Genomic DNA, 16,749 nt, shown 5'->3' on the forward strand with positions numbered 1-16,749 from the left:
AATAAAGAGCCTGCCTGCTCATAAGTTTTTTTTATTTTTAGACTTTAGTTCCACTTTAGTGTCGGTTTGCCAGTGGTCTTTGATAGACCATTTCTCAGCAGCAGAACAGAGTTCAATAGTGCCGGTGTTCTAAAATTTAGTCGGACCTGTGAAAATTCCGGACCCTCGTCACTTCCGGGGACGCTCCGTCACCACCAGCTGCTGCGAGCCCCGGTGCGCATGCGCACAAGGCATTTTCAAGGTCCGATGAAATTCTAAGACTTACGAACAGCTGACTGAGAGGAGGAGGGGCTGAGGTGGGACGCACAGACCACTGCGGGATAATGTTACAACACCGCCACTTCATAGAGCAAGGAACATGTTGCAGAGCTGACTTAGAGGAGGCGGGAAGGAAGTGAATACTCATACTAAATAGTAATGATAAAAAATGTTTAGTATTTCTTATTATTTTTTTTTTTTTTTTTATCATTACTATTTAGTATGAGTATTCACTTCCTTCCCGCCTCCTCTAAGTCAGCTCTGCAACATGTTCCTTGCTCTATGAAGCGGCGGTGTTGTAACATTATCCCGCAGTGGTCTGTGCGTCCCACCTCAGCCCCTCCTCCTCCAGGTCAGCTGCTCGTAAGTCTTAGAATTTCATCGGACCTTTAAAATGCCTTGTGCGCATGCGCACCGGGGCTCGCATCAGCTGGGTTATGACGTAGCCTCACCGGAAGTGACGAGGGTCCGGAATTTTCATGGGTCCGACGAAAAAACAGGTATGTAGTTTACTCCAACTTTTTACTTATATGAAGGTATTTTTAAAAAGGAATTCCAGCTATTGATGTTTTATACATAGTTACTTAACTTCACTACTCCAGTGATCTCCAATTGCTTCTGGGTCCTGTGCCAAGCAGCTGCCTTGCTGCATTCTGAACACAGGAGGTCGGCTGCTCGACACGGGCGCCATCGAAAAAATGCTTTGCATTTTTGTATGATTTATAGCAATTTTAGATGTTATTATAAATATTTAACAACTATTTTTAAAAATAGATTTTATATATCAATAAAAAAACAACAAAAAAAACTTGTTTTAGATTTTCTTTCAGTGAACACAACCCCTGGTACTGCAGGACATAAAGAGAACGCTGTATTTGTATTACATAGTTACATAGTTACATAGTTAGTGAGGTTGAAAAAAGACATCAGTCCATCCAGTTCAACCTATGATGTGTGTGTGTGTGTGTTTGCTTTTAACCGTACATTGTATACCCCTGTATGTTGTGGTCTTTAAGGTGTCCATCTAATAGTTTTTTGAAACTATCAATGCTCCCTGCTGATACGACTGCTTGTGGAAGAGAATTCCACATCCTTACCGCTCTTACAGTGAAGAACCCCTTACGCACTTTAAGGTTAAACCGCCTTTCCTCTAGTTTTAGTGAGTGGCCACGTGTCTTATTGTATTCCCTTACTCTGAATAGTTTGTTCCTTATGCTCGGGTCACCAGTACAGTATTTGTACATTGATATATCCCCCCTCAATCGTCTTTTCTCCAGAGAGAAAAGGTTCAGGGCTTGTAGTCTTTCCTCATAGCTGATGTCCTCCATTCCCCTAATTATTTTTGTTGCCCTTCTCTGGACTTTCTCCAGTTCCAGCACATCCTTCCTGAGGACCGGTGCCCAGAACTGGACAGCATACTCCAGATGTGGCCGGACCAGAGTAAGACATTCAGGTATTTTCACCTCCGATGTTGAGGATTTCAACTTTTTACGTTAGCTTTACAAATTATTCCTTTATAACCCAGTGGGCAGCTGTACATTTGAAACCTCTGGTTTATATTGTGAATATAGCCTTAGACTGTCCATTTACAGCTCAATAATAGCAACCTGTCCACGTTTCTGGTTCCTTTGGAGGCAATACCCATAATGGAAGTACATGTCATTGCACATGGGGAAAATATAACATGAGGTTCTGTATGTGATTCTTTATTCTTTAAAGCCAAACTTCAGTCCACGTTTCAGGTGGCTGGGTTCCCCCTCTAGCACCACCATTATGGCGCAAGTGCAGGCATGTCGCTGGACTCTGCCCGGTCATCAGGTCCTTGCAGAGCTTATCAGCTGTGCTGTGGGGCTCTCTCGGGCCCAGAAGCCCTTTGACACATTACTACACACACAAGACGCGGATTGGAAAAAAAGTATAATTTTCTCGTGGAAAAACGTGAAAGTGCTGTTTTCCCGCACAAAAAATTTCCTGTTTAAAAAACAAAAATAAATAATATCCACCTATAGTAGAGTGGCCAAGAAAAAGCCTGGACCTAATCCCCACTGAAAACCTCTGGTATACCTATGTCACTTTGCCCAGGAGCGGCTGCCTGCTGCAGTAAAACTGCGGCGGGCGGTCAGTACCTGGTTAACCACTTGAGCTCTGGAAGGTTTTACCCCCTTTATGACCATTTGCTATTCAACATTGTGCTACTTTAACCACTTAAGCCAAGGAAGATTTTACCCCCTTCCTGACCAGGGCCTATTTTGCGATTCGGCACAGCGTTGCTTTAACGGACAATTGCGCGGTCGTGCAACGCTGTACCTAAATGAATTTCACATCCTTTTTTCCCCACAAACAGAGCTTTCTTTTGGTGGTATTTGATCACCTGTGTGATTTTTTTGATCATGCGCTATAAACAAAAAAATAGCGTAAATTTTGCAAAAATAACAATATTTTTCACATTTTTTTTATATGAAATTCCCCCAAAAAAATCTAAAAATCAAAATTTTTTAACATTTTAGGCCAATTTGTTTTCTGCTACATATGTTTGATAAAAAATATCGCAAAAAGCGTATTTTGATTGGTTTGCGCAAAAGTTATTGCATTTACTAACTAAGGGAAAGATTTTTGTCATTTTTGTTGTTTTTTTTTAACGAGTAATGGCGGCGATCTGCGTTTTTTTTTTTTTTTGCGGGACTGCGACATTACGGCGGACAGATCGGACCCTTGACTGACATTTTTGACACTTTTGGGGTTACCAGTGACATTACTACACTAATCAGTGCTATACATATGCACTGTTACTGTAAAAATGACACTGGGAGGGAAGGGGTTAACTTTATTGGAGAGGGAGGGGTTAAGTGTGTCCCTAGGGGCGTGTTTCTAACGGTGATTGGATGTGGCTACTTGTGTAGGAACAGAGATCAACGGTCCTACATAGTAGAACCGTATGATCTCAATTCTTACATCGGGGAGAATGACAGGCGGCTGTGTTTACATTAGCCGCCTGCCTTTTTCCCGCTCTAACGGACGATCGCGAGTGCCCGGCGGACATCGGGTGGGGGGGTCAGTGAGCGAGCGCGACACCTACGTCGCTTTGCCTGTGAGGGGCTGACTGCCGACGTAGATCTACGTTAGGCAGTCGGCAAGTGGTTAACTGGTAATTGTGCCATCATGCAACACTGTACACAAATAACATTTTCTCATTATTTTCACATAAATAGAGCTTTCTTTTGATGGTACTTCACCCCCACTATTTTTTTTATTTTTTTTGCGATATAAACAAAAAATTACTGATTATTTAAAAAAAAAAAAAAGGAGGACAAGCATAGTAAGATGTAATACAGAAACTCAAAATACATGGTATAAGGCGTATTTTGTTATCATCATGTACATAAAAAAATTTAACATAGATTAAACACATAGTTGCACCATTTTAAAGGTATAAGTTAATTGTAGGTGGCCTTGAACACTAATGATAATTTATAAAAAAAACACAGTATAACACGACACAGGATTACACAGATACAAGGAATATAAGAGAACACAATAGGGAACACTAAGGGAAGGGGAAGACACTTAGAAATAAGATTTGGGGGAGGCTGTTTTGAGCGAAGGGATTACTAAACCTAGGAGAAACTTCCGTGGATCGAGGAACCCCCCTTACATTACCCCCAAGAACATCTCCTTCCTTCAAGGGAGCAGTTCATCCCCTCCTAATCTAGACACGGGGAGTTTGGGGTACTATACAGAGGAGGAGATACATCGGACCCCCCAATGTGTACCCCACCCACTAGATATAGTGGGAAGGGAAAGAGGAAGGGGAGGGTGAACACCTATATCGGTATGGATGATCAGAGTCCCTTTGAAGGAAATATAAAAGGGAAAGTGAATAGAAGAGAAGAAAAAGAGGAAGCTTATAAACAGAGACCTTTGGGAATATAAAATGAGAGGAGGACATATATGTATAACCCCATTTAGGGATTCTGACTTGAATTTAGGGGAGTACTACGTAGAGACAGGAATTGATGACATAAATGATAAAGAGCTAAAGTGTTAATGTGATAACAGTTGAGGGGGGAGGGGAGAGGGAGAGACTTTTAATTTACATTTTTTTTTTTTTTCCTTTCCCACTTTCTTTTTTTTTTTCTCTCTTCTTCTTGTTTTATTAAATAACGTTAGAAAATATTAGGGACAATGGAGGGTACCGATGACTTTAGTTAATTGTATCAATTAAGTCCTATAATTTCGATTGAATTTGACTTAACAGATGATGTTGGAAATAATCTTGTGTTAAATGCTTTACAATGTAGATTGGACTTGAAATGATGTACTGGAATACTTTCATTGTCTCTTTTGAATAAATAAATAAAATTTAAAAAAAAAAAAAAAAAAACATAGAGATGCATCGTAACAGCATTAAGTAGGTAGAACTTTTTTGAGTAGATACCCCAATAAATATAATAACTCTTCGTGAATGAGTTTGATATATTTTTTACCTTGTGTTATAAAACATATCCAATCAAAAATTCTATTTTCTTAATAATTTAAGCCAAAATGTATTCCGCTACACGCCTTTGATAAAAAAAAAAAATCAATAAGTGTAAATGAATTGGTTTGTGCAAAAGTTATAGCATCTACAAACTTTGGTATATATATACTGGAATTTACTTAGCTATTACGCTATACTGGTAATGGTGGCGATCAGCGACTTGTAGTGTGACTGTAATAGGGTGGTGGGCAATCTGGAGCTGGCTGATGCTAGCTGGGGGGTACACTAACTGACACTGGTATCATCAGTGACACTGATACAGTGATCAGTGATAATACTGTACACTGTACTAATAAAACTGGCTGAGAAGGGGGTTAACATCTAGGGGCAGGCAAATGTGTAATATGTGCTGCTTTTACTTTACTATAGCTGTTCACAATTCACAGAGATCTGTTTTTTTGTAAACACAGAACTCTGTGTATGATTGGCCACAGCTGATCACCTGACTTCACCCAAAATCATTGAAACAACTGAAATCAGCTGCCAAACTCGTGATGTGATGGCTGCATTCATTTTCTTTTTTAAGCTTTCTCTCCTTTGTTTGAGGGTTGAGACAAACCATTTACCACTGACAGGGGCGTTACAATGATCAGCTTATATATATATATATATATATATATATATATATATATATATATGTAAAATCTTTATCCAAAAAGGAACAAAACTGTTTTCTGTAACTGCTTAAAAAGTATTATCTGGAGTCTGAACTCAATTTGTTAGTGTAATTGATAAGCTGCAAAGAATTACATTTTTGGTTTTGGGTTCAATACCGCTTTATCCCATTCACCTCCTCTCCTTCAGTGCATGACATGTACAGTAATAAAGCCTTGTATCTAATACACCATTACCAAGTTCAATTTTAGAACTCCCTCAATACCAACGTGGTTCTTTATTTCCCCATAAATGTGGAAAAACAGTAGATCACCTTATGGTATCTACTTTTTTTGGTCATTTTGGGGTTGTTCTTACTGTCCTGGCAGTTTTATATGTTTTGTACAGAAAGTTTTTTTTCTGAAATGTTAAGTCAAAACTCAATAGATATTTAATACCACCAAAAGAAAGCTCTGTCTAAAAAAAAACAAACAAACGATATGAAGTGACATATTATACAGCTTAAAAATAAAATAAAGAAATATATGTATATATCCTTTATATATTACAAACATTGTGTACAGTACTGTAATTGTTTTTTCTCTTTATTTTGCACAGTATTTTGCCTTTTCACCACTAGATGGCACTGTTGACTTTGGATTTATGCACCCCACACACATTGCACAACCTTTGAACTTCTGCAATTTATGAGGAGCAAAGAGAGGAAATGTCTCACGCATTATAAAGTATGGAGTGGAGTTTCAAGGGCTTCCCATGATGTCAGCCTAATAATAAATTGCCCTGTATATTTCTGCATTTTACCAAAGAGTTTGGCAGCACTGTGCCTTAATATTTGGCAGGCGTGAGTAGCTGAGCTACTGTCTGCTGTAAGGTGAGGGATGGAGAGTGAGGTCAGAGGCTCCACGGCGCGGAAGCAGAGAAGGAGCAATGGAGTCATAACAGGGACAGGCCACTGGCTCCCATTTCTGACTGCAATGTTATATTTAAAGCAGAACTCTTTTTTTTTACCTCTATGTGCTGTTTAAAGCTGAACTTTGGGCACAAAAACTTTCCTCCAAATATATTCCTCAATAGTCACAAAGAATATAAATTTATCATGTGTGTGCCAAATGCCTTTGCAAAGTCAGATAATACCTTGTACGGGTAGCGGTGACATCGTCGCTGTACAAAGCCTTTGCAGAGAGCACAGCTGTGGGAGGGGCCCTACAGGCTGTCTACAGAAAACTACAGGAGGGGGCGGAGACCAGACCAGTCACCCTGCACAAGGATACAAAGCAGTAGAGAGTAGTCTTTATTACAGGAAGCTCCTGCACAGAGGGAATGTCTCACACTGGATTACTGCACAGATCTGGAAGAAATACACAAAGCACACTAAAATTCAAGGAAAAATACATGTGAATGCATTTAGACAATGTTAACTTATTCTGAGGCTTAGCTTTAACCACTTTCTGACTGAATGACAGCTTCAGCGTGGTTGGCCAGTTCTGGGAGGGCGTCACATGATGTCCTCCTATGATTGTCCCTTCCATGTGCTCGCTGTGACTCATGGGCCACGTGATCTGTGGTCACTGAGTCCTTAGGATCCCGCTGATCACAGATCAGGGTAAAGGGCCAATAACAGTGACCCTTTACCACGTGATCAGCTGTGTCCAGTCACAGCTGATCATGATAGAAACACAAACCGAATATTGGCATTCCTCGCACTGACAGCATGAGGAGAGGAGAGCCGGCAACCAGCTAGTGTGAAAGGGACATCTACACTAATATGCTTATCAGTGTCCTGATTATCAGTGCAGCCCCAACAGTGCGGACTATCAGTGCAGCCTCATCAGCGCACATCAGCGAAGAGAGGAAAATTACCTGTTTGCAAAATTTTATAGCAAACTACTAACAAAAAACTTTATTTTTCCAAATTTTTTAGTTTATTTAGCAGAAAAATAAAAAAACAGTGATGATTAAAGCGGGGTTCCACCCTAAAAATGAAGTTTGCACCGACCGCTAGCTTACACAAACCTGAAAAAGAATTGGATAATTAAAATTTTTTTTTTTGTTTCACTTACCTTATTTTTAATGAAAATATACTTACCTTCCTTCCTCTTCCTCCCTCTGCGGCCGTGGCCTGCGCCGTCACTTCCTCCTTGCATTGACTCCTGGGAGATGAGCGTCATCGATCCCAGGAGTCAATGCGCCTGCAGCGGTGTCACTCGTTACTTCCGGAAGTGACGAGCAGGGCATTCTGGGACTCCGACATCACCGAAGAGGACATGAAGAGGGACGCTCCGGCTTCAGCTGCCCACACCTGAGATGGCAGCGCTGGACAAGACATTTTCAAGGTAAGTATTTCTTCTTACAGGTAAGTGAAACAGGGGACAGTTCAGAGGCTATCGTTGCTTAAATGCACTAGCCCTGGCTGTCCTAGGGGTATTTTTAACTTAAAAATGTTTTTTAGCCCGGAACACCACATTAAATACCACCAAAATAAAGCTTTATTTGTGTGGGAAAAAAAAGATAAATATCATATGGGTACAGTGTAGCATGATCGCGCAATTGTCATTCAAAGTGCAACAGTGCTGAAAACTGAAAATTGGTCTGGGCAGGAAGGAGTAAAGGTGCCCAGTACGCAAGTGGTTAAATAAATACATATGTATAGGCATTTTCTTTTTTTTATACTTTTGAAAAATAAAGGGGGGGGTTTCTCACATTTTATTTTCTGCTGTTGGAGTATTGTTGGGGATATTTCCCCTCACTTCCTGTCTCACAGGATGGAACACAGACACAGGTTCTAACTTCTTACTGTAGCCAGATGCTTGGCTGAGAATGGAGATTGAGAGAAACACTGACTGCAGCTGCAGTGCTGGACTGGTTAACAGCTGTCCCAGCAAGAGGAAGGAGCTTCTGAGCAGGAAGTGTTTAATAAACTGACCAAGACAGCATTGCACTGTGGGAACTGTAGTCCAGAAGAGAGAGACACCATTATGTGCAAAAGCTTTTGAACTGCATCTCCCATAGGTAGATTGCCAGGAGGAGTAAATGAGTTGTATTTTCTCAGGTTGTACAGGACACAGCTTCTTCTTGCAGAGGGAGCCTGGAGAGTGCACATTACTGTCCAGTGTGCACCATCACTGCTGCAGCCTGAGTGATCTGGGTGCAGTATAGATTAGACTAATCTCCGTGTGTGGCCAGATGGTGAGCTGTAATATCTCTGGGACTAGTGAGTTGCTGCTGTGGGGATTTACTATATGCTGCTGGAGAGAGAGACTGAGCCCTTTAAGAACTGACCACATAGCCGTCTAGTATTCTTATTCCTACCTGCCTTGACCGGGACTATTTTCATGTGCACCAACAATACAACTGGGCTCCAATGCTAGCTGGCTGAAGAGTTAGAACTAAAGATTGTTCCTTTCCTTTACCTCTGCTACACAGAGACCTTCACCTATTGCTAAGAAGTACACCAATACATTGAGTTAATTTATCAACAATCTGTCTTGTCTATTTCCTGTTAGTAATTCAAGGTAAAGGTTTCTATACTCGTGTTCTTATAAGTGCTTGCAATAACTTTCACTCTGCCAGGTGTGTCAGAGGGGCTGAGGTTGTTCTTGCAGCCAAGGCACAGAACAGAGAACCCAAATTACCAAGCAGCCCCTGGGGTGTAGCGCTACATTATTAAGTTTAAATTTTAGGCTTGGATCACACATATGTGGCTGCGGTTTGCAGTCTGGAGTCCGGTGCATTTCTGTTCACCGGTTCAGGTGCAAATTTTTGCCTGAATTGGCACCTGAACCTGACCCAAAACACACAGGACCCTTTGCAAAACCACACCACAGTTATGCGGATTAGATGCGGTTGAAGACGCATCCAATTTGCATATGTTTAAATGCAGCCAAGGTACATACACTTTACCCTCAGTGTAGTAGAAAAAGAAGTCTCTGTGTTAAAAAACACTCAATGTTTATGAGAGTTTTATCTGTAAAATAATGCAAAAAACATAAAAGTTTTGGAACATGTTTTATTAAAAAATGTCTAAGTTATATGATAAATCTCATTCTTTACTCATAAACCCAGCAGGTGACACAGGTGGAAAGAGGGCTGAAACATGATAAAGTGTTGGCACCTTGATGGTTCTGTAGTGTACCAAAGATGTGTACAGTGGGGAAAATTATTATTTGATCTCCTGCAGATTTTGTAAGTTTGCCCACTTGCAAAGAAATGAAGGGTCTATAATTTTTATCATAGATGTATTGTAACCACTTGCCGACTGGGCAATAGCCAAATGACGGCTACAGCGTGGTCAGCTAGTTCTGGGAGGGCGTACATCCTCCCAGAATCGTGCTTCCCCTGTGCCCTCTGGAGCGCAGACACTGAAGTGTCAGTGCCCCGGCGTATCACAGATCGTGGTAAAGGACCAATGACAATCCAATGCCAACAAATGTCCAGTTCAGTTTTCTCCAGTTCAGTGCGAGGGCAGGAGAGAGGCTGCAGCACCGCTCGCCCCTGCCTGATCCATGCCTCCATCTTACCTTAATCATGTCCATCCATGCCTTAATCATGCCTCATTCATGCCATTCTGTGCCACATTCATGCCATATCAGTGCTCATCCATGCCACATCATTGCTCATCCGTTCCACATCCATGCCACATCAGTGCTCATCTGTGCCACATCAGTGCCACATCCCTGCCACATCAGTGCTCATCCGAGCCACATCTGTGCCTCTTCCATGCCACATTTATGCCACGTCAGTGTTCATCCATGCCACATCAGTGCTCATCCGTGTCACATCCATGCCACATCAGTGCCTCATACATGCCACATCAGTGCTCATTCGTGCCACATGTGTTCTCATCCATGCCACATCAGTGCTCATCTGTGCCACATTCATGCCACCTCAGTGCTCATGCGTGCCACGTTCATGCTACGTCAGTGCTCATCTGTGCCACATCCATGCCACATCAGTGCTCATCTGTGCTACATCCATGCCACATCTGTGCTCATCCATGCCACATCCATGTAATGTCAGTGCTCATCCGTGCCACATCAGTGCTCATCTGTGCCACATCCATGCCACATCAGTGCTCATCCATGCTGCATGAGTGCTTATCCATGCTCCATGAGTGATGAGCACTGTGGTGGCACTGATGTGGTAGGGATGAGCAGTGTCCTACAGTGCCTCACAAAAGTGTAATAGGTAGTCAGGAAATTAGATTTGTAATTTTATGTTCCTAGAGCACCTGACGGTGCTCCCTGCATTTCTAACCTCTGTATGTGGCTAGGCTGTGTAAAAGTCTCACACATGTGGTATCGCCATACTCAGGAGGAGTTGCAGAATGTATTTTGGGGTGTATTTTTGGCTATGTACATGCTATGTGTTAGAACTATCTTATAAATGGACAACTTTGTGTAAAAAAAAAAAATGCATTTTCATTTTCTTTCCACATTTTCCAAAAGCATGTGGAAAAAAATGATATGTTCAAAAGTCTCATAATGCCTCCTAGATTATGTGTTGGGGTGTTTGCTTTCCAAAATGGGGTCATATGTGTAATTTATGCTCCTAGCACGCCTGGAGGTGCTACTTGGATGTTGGGCCTCTGTATGTGGCCAGGCTGTGTAAAAGTCTCACACATATGGTATCGCCATACTCAGGAGGAGTAGCAGAATGCATTTTGGTGTGTATTTTTGGCTATGTACATGCTATGTGTTAGAACTATCTTATAAATGGACAACTTTGTGTAAAAAAAAAAAAAAAAAAATGCGTTTTCATTTTCTTTCCACATTTTCCAAAAGCATGTGGAAAAAAATGACAGGTTCAAAAGTCTCACAATGCCTCCTAGATTATGTGTTGGGGTGTTTGCTTTCCAAAATGGGGTCATATGTGTAATTTATGCTCCTAGCACGCCTGGAGGTGCTACTTGGATGTTGGGCCTCTGTATGTGGCCAGGCTGTGTAAAAGCCTCACACGTGGTATCCCCATACTCAGGATTTTGTATTTTGGGGTGTAGTTGCAATAATGCCTATACAGTGTGTGAGAAAAAAAATTGGTAATAAGACAATTTTGTGAAAAAAATAAAAAATATATAAAAAAATCTTTATTTTGCAAAGAATTGTGGGAAAAAATGACAACTTCAAAAACTCACCAAGCCGCCTACTAAATACCTTGGAATATCTACTTTCCAAAAAGGGGGTAATTTGGGGGATATTTGTACTTTCCTGGCTTGTTAGTGTCTCGAGAAATGAGAAAGGCCGTCAGTACACCAGGTGTGAAGAATTTTGAATGATTGGCACCATAGCGTGTAGACTCTATAACCTTCAGAAAGACCAAATAATATATACTTATTTGGGTTATTTTTTACCAAAGATATGTAGCAGTATAACTTTTGGCCAACATTTATGAAGAAAAATGATTGAATTTGCAAACTTTTAAAACCGAAACGAGCAAAAATGCATTTTTAAACAATATTTTTGTTCTATTTTAATTTATAGCACAAAAAGAAAAAAACTCAGTGCTGATTAAATACCACCAAAAGAAAGCTCTATTTGTGTGAAAAAAAGGATGAAAATTTCACATGGGTACAGTGTTGCATGACTAAGTAATTGTCATTCAAAATGTGAGAGCACTGAAAGCTGAAAATTGGTCTGGCTAGGAAGGGGTTATAGGTGCCCAGTGGGCAAGTGGGTAAATTATAGAGACAGAATGTCATCCAATAATCCAGAAAAAACACATGAAACAAATGCTATAAATTAAGTTGCAGTTCAGTGAGTGAAATAAGTATTTGATCTCCAAGCAAAACATGACTTAGTACTTGGTGGAGAAACCCTTGTTGGCAAGCACAGAGGTAAGACTTTTCTTGTAGTTAGTGACCAGGTTTGCACACATCTCAGGAGAGATTTTGGTCCACTCTTCTTTACAGATCTTCTCTAAATCCATAAGGTTTCTTGGCTGTTGCTTGGCAACTCGAAGTTTCAGTTCCCTTCATAAATGTTTTATAGGATTAAGGTCTGGAGCATGATTAGGCCACTCCATGACCTTAATGTGCTTCTTCTTGAGCCACTCCTTTATTGCCTTGATGGAATTGGTGTTTTGGGTCATTGTCATGCTGGAAGACCCATCCATGACTCATCTTGAGTGTTCTGGCTGAGGGAGGAACATTCTCATACAATATTTTACAATACATGGCCCCATCTATTGGCCCCTCAATGTGGCAAAGTTGGCCTGTACCTTTAGCAGAGAAACATCCCCAAAGAGTAATGTTTCCACCTCCGTGCTTGACTGTAGGGATGGTGTTCTTAGGTTCATAGTCAGCATTTTTCTTCCTCCAAACACGGCGAGTTGAGTTAATGTGGAAGACCTCAATTTTGGTCTCATCGCAAGAACTATGAAGATGGGTCATGGATGGGTTTTCCAGCATGACAATGACCCAAAACATATCGCCAAGGCAACAAAGGAGTGACTCAAGAATAAGCACATGAAAGCGGAGTTCCACCCGTTTTGGTGTTTATTAAAAGTCAGCAGCTACAAAAAGTGTAGCTGCTGACTTTTAATAAACACACACTCACCTGTCCCATGGTCTCGGGATGTGGCCGGCAGAAGCCTCGGTTCTCTCCCTCTTCTCCCTGTGGCGCCGGCATCACTAGTGTGGGCACCCGACTGTGACAGCTTGTGGCTTCACAGCCGGTTGTGCGCTGCGCGTCCTGAGTAGACAGGCACTCTTCTGGGACCTCTGACGTGTCCCCGAGAATTGCAGGGAGGGGAACTTCCGCTTGAGCCGCCTAGGCGCCCTGAGCGGAAGTGGGAGCAGGTACCTGTCAAAACTAGGTACCTGCTCCTTCCCCCCAAAAAATGACATGTGAAATGTGACATGTAAGGGGGTGAGGAGGCCTTAAAGCGGAAGTTCCACTTTTGGGTGGAACTCCGCTTTAAGATCATGGAGTGGCCTAGTCAGTCTCCAGACCTTAATCCTAAAGAAAATGTATGGAGGGAGCTGAAACTTCGAGTTGCCAAGTGACAGCCAAGAAACCTTAAAGGGAAACTCCACTTTCGTGGGGAAAAAAAATCAGTGAATAAAGAAAAAACAATATAGCGTATACAATTACCACACACATCATATTGTAATTGAATGTTATTTAAAATGAGCTTTCCTTTTCAATCTGCTGCTGTTGTATTTTCTGAAAATGCAATGCAATATGGCTACCTGGAGCTGTTCTGTACACAGAATGTACTGACCACACCCCAGAAACATCATTTCCTGCTTGTGTGATTGGCAAGTCAGATTTCTGGCATCCCCTGCAACAAAAATTTCATTTTTGGTTAGATACTCCCAATAGGAACACGTCTAAAGGGATGCAGGCCCAGCAGCTCCCCTCATTTGGCAGAAAAAAAAAACGATTAATACTTATAATTGTGTTTTACCTATTTTGGTGCATCAAGTATTTGGGGCTTAATTCATTAATTGTGGTCAATACTAAAAGACGTCACCCCCTGGTAAGGACAGTCGGTGTGGTGTGCCTGAACCGACGTAAGGGGGGTAGCCTGTAAATAAAGAGGGCACCCCCAAGGGGAAGAGGTAGAGAAAAAGGGTGAAGGAGGGTGGGGTGACGATCCGAGGCAGCAGGCCGGTCAAGGGGAGGGGCGGCGCTATAAAGCCCGCTAGCTCCTCCCACAAATACCGGCCTGCGGCCGCATACTTGTGGTCAATACTAAAAGACGTCACCCCCTGGTAAGGACAGTCGGTGTGGTGTGCCTGAACCGACGTAAGGGGGGTAGCCTGTAAATAAAGAGGGCAAAAAGAGTAAGCAAAACAACACACTTTATTCAAAAAATCTAGGACACAAGCTTGCGAAAAGCCAATCTCAATTCCCTCTCTGGGTGCGGTATATACACTTGGAAGGCGTCCGACTCCCACCTACCAAGCCTTTTAATGATATGGCCTGGCGTATTATTCCCTGAAGCAGCCGTAGCCGCTCCTATCCGGAAGGAATGGCCAGAGTGCGCTGCCGGGTCCCACCCCAGTCTAATGCAAAGAGAACGTATGTAGAAAATGAATTTGGACGTAGTGAGGGGAACGTCCAGGAGCGCAAAGAGCGGTGCATGGCTGGGGCTGCTCCGGGTCTGGGCCACGAAAACATCCAACACTCTGACCGGGCACCAAAGATTCCCAGATGGGTAAAACGGGATGGTAACGGGGTTGCCCACCTGCTTGGTCTTGGTGCTCTGCAGAGTCAAAACATAATGATCCCCCCATTTGACGAGATCTCGCTTGAGGAGACACAACCGCCCCTCAGCTGCGGAAGCTACCGAAAACTCCCCGGGTCTGAGAAAACCGTAGAAAGCCAGATACATCGCCGCTTTGACCACGGCATTCGTGTATGGCTCAAAGGGCGACGTGTCCAGTAAGTTGGAGAGGGCCCTAAATTTCACCCCATCTATCGGCAGCCGCCTGATGGGGGAACGGTGATCCAACCTGCCAATGCCCTTCAGGAGGCTCTTCAGAGGATATGCCCGGAGGAAAGGCAAGGAGTTTGGATGGTGCGTCAGAAAGTGGTGTTGAACACCCGCCAGATATAGTTTAATAGTACTGACAGATAGCTTGAGTTGGAGGTGGCAAAAAGCAGCGAAGGCGACCATGGTCTGCACTGACTGATCAACCAATCCAAAATCCACTAGAAACCTTCGGAAGATGGTCAAGGCTCGGTCATAAGCCTTCCTGGTGTTGGATGACAGAGCCAAACGGGCCAACTCCCGTCCATGCGCCATGATGCGGGCTAGTCCAGGAGCAGATCCTTGAACTCTGGGGTCCGCGTGGGACATCTGTCGGCCGTCGGGTGGAGAGTGAAGAAAACCTGCAATTTGGAGCGGGAAAGAGCGTCAGCGGCTAAGTTGGTATGACCCGGAATGTGCTCACAGAAAAGAAAAAACTGGTAAGTGGCGGCTACCAAGGTCAGCCTGCGGACCAGTCTCATGATAGTCAGGGAGGATGAACGGCCTTTGTTGATGATATCACAAGCAGCCATGTTATCACTGAAACATTTGACTGCCTTCCCTGACCAGTACCTACCCCAGGTGACAGCAGCTGCCACAATAGGGTATAATTCAAACAGCGCTGAGGTCTCCCGGAAAGCAGGTAAGGCTAGAGACTCAACCGGCCAACTATCCCTGAACCATGAATCCCCGAAGATGGCTGCGAACCCGGTACTGGCGGCCGCATCCGTCCAAAACACAGGGGACTGGGCAGAAATGGGCGGGATGAACATGGAGATACCGTTCCAGCTTCCCAAGAACTCAACCCACATACCCAGGTCCGCCCTGGCAGGGGGATCCAGGTGGGAGATGACACCCTCCGGAAGACCTGGCAACAGCCGCAGCAACCGAGAGATAAAGGACCTGCCCTGGGGGATGATACGCATGGCAAAATTTAATGACCCGATCAAGGACTGCAACTCCTTCCTGGAGAAAGTCCCTAGTTCCAGGAACCTGCCTACCACCCCACGAATACGTTCAAGTTTGTCCACAGGGAGGCTGGACTGCATGGAGACAGAATCCAGGGTAATCCCCAAGAAATCCAGCCTGGTGACCGGGCCGACCGTTTTGCCTGGTGACAGGGGAACCCCTAAGGTGGAAAATAAGGCCAAGGTACTATTTAGACTGACCGGCGTGCAGTTGCTATCCTCGACCAACAAAAAATCATCAAGGTAGTGCAACACCGAGGGGCACCTGGAGACATTCAGAAGGAGCCAGCAGAGCGTCTCAGCAAAGGTATCAAAAATCTTGGGGCTGCTTTTAGACCCAAAAGTCAGCCTGCAAGCGAAATAATATTTCTCCCTCCACTTTACACCGTGGATGTGCCATAAGGAGGGGTGAATAGGCAGCAGTTTGAAGGCATTGGCAATATCCGTTTTACTGAGCCAGGCAGCCCTGCCAGCCCCCAAAATGGCCTGGATGGCATTGTCCACGGTAGCATAGTGGAGTGAGAACTCGGCCGAAGGAATAAGGGAATTAAGGCTGGGGTTGGTGGAAGAATGAGGAGCCGACATGTCGATAATCAAACGTTTTTTATTGGTGAATTTGCTTGTGGCAATACCGATCGGGTTGGTACGCCAAGAGGAGAAGGGGGGGGCCGGGAAGGGGCCTAACATGAACCCCTCCTGCACTTCCTTCTCAAGGAGTAGATCTACCGACTCCGGGTCCTCCGTGGCCGATAGTAAATTGGGACATTCCAGAGTCCCCGTGGGAAGAGACACCAGCCCCGTGTGGAACCCACCCAAGAACCCCTGAATCAGATACTCCACCAGGTGTGGAGACGGATGAGCCTGCAGGTAGAACTCCAGTACCTCGACCTTGACCCCGGT

The sequence above is a fragment of the Pelophylax lessonae genome (genome assembly GCF_965119305.1).
Source record: "Pelophylax lessonae genome assembly, chromosome: 2".
NCBI classification, from domain to species: Eukaryota; Metazoa; Chordata; class Amphibia; order Anura; family Ranidae; genus Pelophylax; species Pelophylax lessonae.